This window comes from Medicago sativa, chromosome 4 (genome assembly GCF_051527215.1).
Source record: "Medicago sativa cultivar Bolivia chromosome 4, Bolivia_mono, whole genome shotgun sequence".
NCBI classification, from domain to species: Eukaryota; Viridiplantae; Streptophyta; class Magnoliopsida; order Fabales; family Fabaceae; genus Medicago; species Medicago sativa.
Window position 1 is genome coordinate 90835277 of NC_140752.1, and position 10355 is coordinate 90845631.

General features: G+C 39.0%; 1 long non-coding RNA gene across 1 annotated transcript; it reads right to left on the reverse strand.

Annotated features, from left to right (window-relative positions):
- Positions 1 to 503: 503 nt before the first annotated feature.
- On the reverse strand, positions 504 to 6340 carry LOC146933650 (uncharacterized). The gene is made up of 2 exons (XR_015007522.1): positions 6018 to 6340; positions 504 to 788 (listed from the first exon to the last, which is right to left on the reverse strand). It is a non-coding gene; the product is annotated as an uncharacterized LOC146933650 (long non-coding RNA).
- Positions 6341 to 10355: the final 4015 nt, after the last annotated feature.

The following is a 10355-nucleotide window of genomic DNA, read 5'->3' on the forward strand; positions in this document are numbered from 1 at the left end:
CCTGCAAATCCTCCATAACAAATTACGTGCTTTATGAGGGGAATTCACATTCCAAATTCCATGACACTCTCCTTCAACATGGAACTGATCGCTGTGTAACAACTCCATCATTGTCAGCTTATAACTAGTATTAACAGTATACCTCCCATTACGTTCCATCATCCGCGTTATTCTATCATTATGAACCTCTGCAAACAAAGGTGTGTTGAGATAAGAGGTTCGTTTTTTCTTTTATCAAGGATCGTATCTGGAGACGAATAAATGCATGGAGGGGACAAGCATTATCGAAGGCAGGAAAGGAAGTTATGATCAAATTTGTGTTACAATCTATTCCCTCATACATAATGAGTATTTACCTTCTGCCTAATTCAGTTATAGATGATATTGAGAAGATGATCAATGCTTTTTGGTGGGGAGGAAGAAGTAACAATCGAGGGATTAAATGGATGGCTTGTGTAACACCCCGTTTTCCCAACATAAAAATTTCATTTAAAATCAGAGTATTTTGATCACAACGGAATGTCACATACTTCATTTAAATCATAAAATGGATAATAATGATTATCTTTCAAATTCAACATCATGAAATATCTTAAACTATTGCAGCGGAAAATAGTTCAACGTTTTAAAGTCTTGGCACGCAGGCCTTATTGGAAAATCTCATAAATTAGTTCATAAAAGAGACACGTAAGGAATAGAAGTAAAAGCAAGCCCCCATCCCGTTACGTATCAGAGCACCTAGACACCGACTGAGGAGTCCACTCACGAACGCCTCTAATCTTTATTACCTGCACATTACCCACGGTCGAGGCAACATATACGCAGAAGGGGTGAGATTTCATAATCAATACATTAAGCATATAATCCAATAAAATGCATTTAGCAACTTAAACATTAATAACATATCAACAATTAACAATCAGTATATTTTTCATTTCATAACAATACGATCATCAAATATCATTACTAATTTTCATCACAAATCATAATCAACTTAACACTCAGCTTGACGACACAACTCATCTTTGACCATGCAACTCTATCAACTCAACATCAACTCGACAACACAACTCATCTTAGACCATGCAACTCTATCAACTCAACAACAACTTGACAACTTAACTCATGAACTTCTTGATATGCAAATGCATGTGGTACCAATCAACAACAAATGAGCATAATAGGCTCTTCAACGTGTGAGCACAAAGGCTGCCGGGCCTAAAGCCCCCAACTTTAATGAGCACAAAGGCTGCCGGGCCTAAAGCCCCCAACTTTAATGAGCACAAAGGCTGCCGGGCCTAAAGCCCCCAACTTTAATGAGCACAAAGGCTGCCGGGCCTAAAGCCCCCAACTTTAATGAGTATGCAATGGACTCAAACTTCCAGCAACTTAGACGACATCATGAACGACTCATACGACTCATAATCATGGACAACTTCTTAATTTCTTGCAACATAGACCGACTCATGCAATCTCAAGACATTAAAGGTCAGCAGCAATGAACAGCAACAGATTTACAACATATAACAGTGTTGGAATATCTCAACATCATTAAAGGAATGGATTACATCAACATAAATATCATAAAAACATCATAACATTATTCATGCAACATTACTAATCATTTCAGTCATATAAACAGACTTCTGTAACATCTAGAAACATTCTAAATCACCCTCATTCTTACTTCTAAGGTCAGCTCAAGACTATACGTGCGAAAGGATCGCATCGGGACAATTTTGGGCAACTAACAGCCTAACTCGCAGTTGCGAGTAACTTCACTCGCAATGGCGAGCAAAGTGTGCATTCTGGGTTCCTACGTATTTACTCGCAGTGGCGAGTTATTCTGCTCGCAGTTGCGAGCTTACAGGTCACTCGCAGTTGCGAGTTGCATTGCTCGCAGTTGCGAGTTCTGGGTTCTAGCTCGCAGATGCGAGTGTTCTTGCTCGCAGGTGCGAGCGATGAATGTCAGTACGGCCAGAAACCTAAAAACTCCAACTTTTCACTTATTCTCCTAATTCTAACCTCAATTCAACATCTAATTATCATCTTATGGTATAACTAAGTTCTGTACACTAATTTAGCATCAACCTAACATCTTTTCATGATTCAATCATCCAATTCGGTCTTAAACCTAATTCCCAATTCTCACCAAAACTTAACCTAATCATGCCAAATTCATCCTATAGCATCATACCCTTAATAGTAATGAAAATTAGTCTCACCCTTACCTGATAATAGCAGAATCGCAGCTCTCCCTCTAGTTCTCCTCTTTTCTGACTTTTCTCCCTTTTTCTCCAAAAACGTACGTATTCTATTTTCTAACTTTTGTTGTCTATTTATCTCTTCTAATTACTCTTATCACTACCAATTGCTCATCTCACATCACAGCCCAATTTTTTCATATTTTTATTTTATTTATCAAATCTTATTTTATTTAATAATAAAATAAGTCATAACAACATAGCAACTTCACCACAACAAAATACTCCACATTATGCAGTTATAAATCATATAACCCACTCAACTTCATGAATCATAAAATTCACACATATCAATCATGAAAATCACGTAAATCATATATATAAATATATTTTTAAATAATCGAATAATTAAGACGGGCGTTACAACTCTCCCCAACTTATAGAATTTTCGTCCTCGAAAATTTACCTCAAGCAAACAACTCTGGATAAGACTCCATCATCTTACTCTCTAGCTCCCATGTCAGGCTTTCACCAGTCGTTCCACTCCAAACAACTCTCACTAGAGGTATCTCCTTGCCTCTCAACGTCTTCATCTTGCGATCATCAATCCTCAAGGGTAAGGTCTCCACCGTAAGGTTGTCTCTAACTTGCACATCATCACTCTGAATCACATGGGATGGGTCTGGAACATATTTCCTCAGCTGCGACATATGAAACACATCGTGCAAATTCGATAAATGCGGTGGTAAGCCAACTCTATAAGCCACCGTGCCAATTCTCTCGGATATCTGATAAGGACCAATAAACTTTGGAGTCAACTTCTTTGACTTCAATGCACGACCGACACCGGTCGTTGGAGTAACTCTCAAGAACACATGGTCTCCCTCTTGAAACTCAAGGTCTTTCTTACGCTTATCATGGTAGCTCTTCTGTCGACTCTGCGACGCTTTCATCTTCTCTTGAATCATCTTCACCTTCTCAGTAGTCTGTTGAACAATTTCTGGTCCTAGAACCACACTTTCACCGGTCTCAAACCAACACAACGGAGTCCTACACCTCCGACCATACAAAGCCTCGAAAGGTGCCATCCCAATACTTGAATGATAGCTGTTATTATAAGTGAACTCTATCAACGGAAGATGACTATCCCAAGTTCCACCTTGCTCAAGTACACAAACTCTCAACAAGTCTTCGAGTGACTGAATCGTTCTTTCCGACTGACCATCTGTTTGAGGATGATAAGCCGAACTCAATCTCAACTTAGAGCCTAAAGCCTCTTGCAAACTCTTCCAAAATCTAGAAGTAAATCTTGGATCTCTATCTGACACGATGCTTGAAGGAACACCATGCAATTTCACTATGTCTCGAATATAAATCTCTGCCAACTGAGCCACCGGAAAACTAATATTAATCGGAAGGAAATGTGCCGACTTCGTCAATCTGTCAACAATCACCCAAATAGCGTCATTTCCCTTAGGAGTATTCGGTAAACTTGTCACAAAATCCATGGATATACTATCCCATTTCCATTCTGGTACATCTAACGGTGTCATCAACCCAGCAGGTTTCTGATGCTCCACCTTCGACTTCTGACAAATCAAACAAGAGTACACAAATTGTGCCACATCACGTTTCAATCCTGACCACCAAAACAGCTTCTTTAAATCATGATACATCTTTGTAGCTCCCGGATGAATGCTCAAGCTACTCCTATGACTCTCCTCCAGAATCATCTTTTTTATCTCATCATTGTCTGGAATACAAATCCTACCTCGGAACCTCAACACACCTTGATCATCGACTTTAAAGTCACCATCTTCAGTTTGATTACTAGCAACCAACAAGTCCACAAACTTAACATCAACCTTCTGTGCATCTCTAATACTTTTCAAGAAATCGTTATCAATTTTCAGCATTCCTAACTTAACGCTCCGAGACGACATTTCACAAACTAAGCTCATATCTCTAAATTGTTCAAGTAATTCAAATTCCTTCACCATCATAGCAGACATATGTAAACTCTTCCTACTTAAGGCATCCGCAACAACGTTAGCTTTACCCGGATGGTAATTCAAACTAAAGTCATAATCCTTCAACAATTCGAGCCACCGTCGCTGTCGCATATTCAATTCTTTCTGATCAAACAAATACTTCAAGCTCTTGTGATCACTAAACACCTCAAATCTCGAACCATACAAGTAATGTCTCCAAATCTTAAGGACAAATACGACTGCAGCTAACTCAAGGTCATGAGTAGGATAGTTTCGTTCATGAGTTCTCAACTGTCTTGATGCATAAGCAACAACTTTACCATCTTGCATAAGTACACCGCCTAAGCCCAATTTGGACGCATCACAATACACTGCAAAAGGTTCATCAGGTTTTGGCAAAATCAAACTGGAGCCGTCGTCAAACGCTTCTTCAATTCATTAAAACTGTTCTCACAATGAACATCCCACACAAAGGTTTTACCTTTACACGTCAACTGTGTTAACGGAAGTGCCAACTTAGAAAATCCTTCTATAAATCTTCGATAGTACCCTGCCAAACCCAAAAAGCTTCTAATCTCTGTAACCGACTTAGGAGTCTCCCATTGTGATACTGCTTCAACTTTAGATGGATCAACTGCAATACCACTACTAGAAATAACATGGCCCAGAAAACTTACCTCGTCCAACCAGAATTCACACTTAGACAATTTAGCATACAACTTCTTCTCTTTCAGCACTTGCAAAACAATTTTCAAATGTTCCGCATGTTCTTCTTCTGTCTTAGAGTAAATCAAAATATCATCGATGAACACAACCACAAAGCGATCCAAAAATGCATGGAAAATGCGATTCATATACTCCATAAACACGCCAGGCGCGTTACTCACACCAAAAGGCATCACCTTATATTCATAATGACCATATCGCGTCCTAAAGGCCGTCTTCTGCATATCTTCATCTTTTACTTTAATCTGATGATAACCCGACCTTAAATCAATCTTGCTGAACACACGTGCACCCACCAGCTGGTCCATCAAATCATCAATTCTAGGAAGTGGATATCTATTCTTTATAGTTACTTTATTCAGTTGTCGATAATCAATGCACAACCTCATACTTCCATCTTTCTTCTTAACCAACAATACCGGCGCTCCCCAAGGTGAAACACTCGGTCTAATGAACTTCTTATCTAGCAAATCCTCCAACTGTTTCTTCAACTCAGCCAACTCAGAAGCTGACATACGGTAAGGTGTCATAGACACAGGCTTCGTTCCCGGAACAAGGTCAATAGAAAATTCAACTTCTCTTTCCGGTGGTACATCAGGGATTTCATCAGGGAAAACTTCAGGAAAATCACACACCACTTGCAACTTATCAATCACTGCTTGATTCTCCAATGATAAGGATGCCATCAAGGAAAACATCAAGATCCCATCACGCTCCAATTGTTTCAGCTGCTTAGTAGACAAAAATTCTGCTCCACTTTCCTCTTCGGCAGAAGAGAAACGCACCGTTTTACTAAAACAGTTAATGAGAACATGGTTGTACTCTAACCAGTTCATACCAAGAATTACATCCATTCCACTCAGAGGCAGACAAACTAAATCAATCTCAAAATCACGATCAAACATAGACAAAGGACATCACAAGCAAACAAGAGAAGTAGTCACCGAACCCTTAGCTGGAGTTTCGACGACCATTTCTCCACTCATATCAGACACAGCAAGACCCAACTTAGAAGCACAATCAAAAGCAACAAAACAATGTGTAGCACCAGTATCAATAATAGCAACTAAAGGAGTATTGTTAATATAACAAGTACCTCTGATCAAACGATCCTCATTTTCAGTCTGAGTACCAGTCAAAGCAAACACTTTCCCTCTAGTCTGAGTCTTCTTCGGATTCGTACACTGAGACCCAATATGACCCTCTTCTTTGCAGTTAAAACACACAATGTCCGCATGCTTACACTCTGCAAGTGTATGTCCTTTACTGCCACAACGAAAGCACCGTTTAATATCCTTAGTACAAGCAGTACTCTTATGGCCTTTCTCGCCACAAGTGTAACAAACAACCTCAGCACCAGCATCCTTCTTATTAGACCTCCTCTCATCATTAGCTCTTCCTTTTCCTTTGTCAGCAGGAGCACTGTAAGGCTTTGGGCGACTTTGTTGGCCCTTACCCCTCTTCTCACTCATAATCTTATAATGAGCTTTGCTGTCATCTTCATAGATTCTGCATCTGCTCACCAAAGCAGAAAAGTCACGGATCTGTTGGTAACCAATGGCTCGCTTAATATCAGCACGCAAACCATTCTCAAACTTGATACACTTGGAGAACTCAGCATTGTCCCCCGTGTAGTGTGGATAGAACTGAGCCAGCTCCACAAACTTTGCTGCATACTCCGTCACCGACATGTTTCCTTGCTTTAGCTCAAGGAACTCGATCTCTTTTCTCCCGCGAACATCCTCAGGAAAATATCTGTTTAGGAATTCTCTCTTGAACACAACCCAAGTAATAACTGCATCATCCTGCTCTAGGGTAGGTTGGAGGCTCACCCACCAGTCATCAGCTTCCTCAGCCAGCATATGCGTTCCAAAACGCACCTTCTGATCATCAGTACATTGCATAACTCTGAAAATTCTTTCAACCTCCTTGAGCCACGTCTGTGCTCCATCAGGGTCGTACCTTCCTTTGAAGGTAGGAGGATGATTTCTCAGAAAGGTCTCCAACATTCTCACATCAGCATTCGCACCAGCACCAGCATTTGGATGTTGTCCCACAGCTTGGGCTACAGCTTCCAAAGCAGCAGCAATCGCAGCATCATTTCTTCCAGCCATTCTAGTCCTCTTATAGCAAATAAGATTCGCAGCCTCCAGGTCTCTTCTCTGCACAACACACAACGTTTAGAATATCATAATAGTGGTATTCCAACTGCTAAGGACACAACTCGACTCACTACTTGGCCGGACGGACCGACCTGCTCTGATACCAATTGTAACACCCCGTTTTCCCAACATAAAAATTTCATTTAAAATCAGAGTATTTTGATCACAACGGAATGTCACATACTTCATTTAAATCATAAAATGGATAATAATGATTATCTTTCAAATTCAACATCATGAAATATCTTAAACTATTGCAGCGGAAAATAGTTCAACGTTTTAAAGTCTTGGCACGCAGGCCTTATTGGAAAATCTCATAAATTAGTTCATAAAAGAGACACGTAAGGAATAGAAGTAAAAGCAAGCCCCCATCCCGTTACGTATCAGAGCACCTAGACACCGACTGAGGAGTCCACTCACGAACGCCTCTAATCTTTATTACCTGCACATTACCCACGGTCGAGGCAACATATACGCAGAAGGGGTGAGATTTCATAATCAATACATTAAGCATATAATCCAATAAAATGCATTTAGCAACTTAAACATTAATAACATATCAACAATTAACAATCAGTATATTTTTCATTTCATAACAATACGATCATCAAATATCATTACTAATTTTCATCACAAATCATAATCAACTTAACACTCAGCTTGACGACACAACTCATCTTTGACCATGCAACTCTATCAACTCAACATCAACTCGACAACACAACTCATCTTAGACCATGCAACTCTATCAACTCAACAACAACTTGACAACTTAACTCATGAACTTCTTGATATGCAAATGCATGTGGTACCAATCAACAACAAATGAGCATAATAGGCTCTTCAACGTGTGAGCACAAAGGCTGCCGGGCCTAAAGCCCCCAACTTTAATGAGCACAAAGGCTGCCGGGCCTAAAGCCCCCAACTTTAATGAGCACAAAGGCTGCCGGGCCTAAAGCCCCCAACTTTAATGAGCACAAAGGCTGCCGGGCCTAAAGCCCCCAACTTTAATGAGTATGCAATGGACTCAAACTTCCAGCAACTTAGACGACATCATGAACGACTCATACGACTCATAATCATGGACAACTTCTTAATTTCTTGCAACATAGACCGACTCATGCAATCTCAAGACATTAAAGGTCAGCAGCAATGAACAGCAACAGATTTACAACATATAACAGTGTTGGAATATCTCAACATCATTAAAGGAATGGATTACATCAACATAAATATCATAAAAACATCATAACATTATTCATGCAACATTACTAATCATTTCAGTCATATAAACAGACTTCTGTAACATCTAGAAACATTCTAAATCACCCTCATTCTTACTTCTAAGGTCAGCTCAAGACTATACGTGCGAAAGGATCGCATCGGGACAATTTTGGGCAACTAACAGCCTAACTCGCAGTTGCGAGTAACTTCACTCGCAATGGCGAGCAAAGTGTGCATTCTGGGTTCCTACGTATTTACTCGCAGTGGCGAGTTATTCTGCTCGCAGTTGCGAGCTTACAGGTCACTCGCAGTTGCGAGTTGCATTGCTCGCAGTTGCGAGTTCTGGGTTCTAGCTCGCAGATGCGAGTGTTCTTGCTCGCAGGTGCGAGCGATGAATGTCAGTACGGCCAGAAACCTAAAAACTCCAACTTTTCACTTATTCTCCTAATTCTAACCTCAATTCAACATCTAATTATCATCTTATGGTATAACTAAGTTCTGTACACTAATTTAGCATCAACCTAACATCTTTTCATGATTCAATCATCCAATTCGGTCTTAAACCTAATTCCCAATTCTCACCAAAACTTAACCTAATCATGCCAAATTCATCCTATAGCATCATACCCTTAATAGTAATGAAAATTAGTCTCACCCTTACCTGATAATAGCAGAATCGCAGCTCTCCCTCTAGTTCTCCTCTTTTCTGACTTTTCTCCCTTTTTCTCCAAAAACGTACGTATTCTATTTTCTAACTTTTGTTGTCTATTTATCTCTTCTAATTACTCTTATCACTACCAATTGCTCATCTCACATCACAGCCCAATTTTTTCATATTTTTATTTTATTTATCAAATCTTATTTTATTTAATAATAAAATAAGTCATAACAACATAGCAACTTCACCACAACAAAATACTCCACATTATGCAGTTATAAATCATATAACCCACTCAACTTCATGAATCATAAAATTCACACATATCAATCATGAAAATCACGTAAATCATATATATAAATATATTTTTAAATAATCGAATAATTAAGACGGGCGTTACAGCTTGGGAACGCGTGGCTTGCCCCAAAGAATTTGGGGGAATGGGGTTTCGGAATTTCAAAGCTTTTAATCTCGCTATGGTAGCTAAGCAAGGATGGAGCTTTCTATCTAAACCAGAATCTCTGGTTGCTAGAGTTTTTAAATCGAGGTACTTTCCCTAATCGTCTTTTTTGGGTGCTAAACTCGGTAATAACCCGAGCTTTGCTTGGCGGAGTATTTGGAATTCGCGTCTGTTACTTTTATATGGTAGTAGGTGGACAATTGGACATGGACAATGTGTCAACGTGATGAATGATCCGCGGGTTCGAGGTGTCCATGGTAGTTGGATTCAATCACCACAAAGTCTAGGTGTCCATAGTTTGCGTGTGTCTGATTTGATAGCCGACGACGAACGAGTTTGGGACATTGATAAGATTGAATCTTTGTTTTCAGATGATATGGTGCAAGCTATTCTCTTCTAAATACTTGAGTAACAATGTAGTAACATTAACATCTATACTATATATAAAGAAAAATATACTAAAAATACATGAGTTTGGGCTTCCTTTTTCATTACATGTTTTTCCCTTCGGTTAAACTATTTTATTTATTATTTTATCCTTTAATAGTATTATTTTAAATTTTAAATTAAAAATTAAATTCCATTAAAATAGGAAATATCTTACTACAATAGGAACAATATTTTTTTTAGGGAACAATAGGAACGATATTATCAACATTGTATATTATATATGACGGGGATATAGATCCTAGGCTGAATTTTTTATAATTTCAATTATACTCTTAAATGAGTGCACAATTCATTTTTTTTAGAGGAATTTGTTTGGTCCAAGCTTTCCCGATTGATCCCATATGGACATTGGTCATTCAGACACCATATTGCTTACTCAAATTATAATCCGCCTATTTTAAAGTTTTGGATGAGTGATATGAATATTTGGAAATATATAGTTGAATGGTTCAAATAATAAAAAAGTTTGAGGTGTTTTTG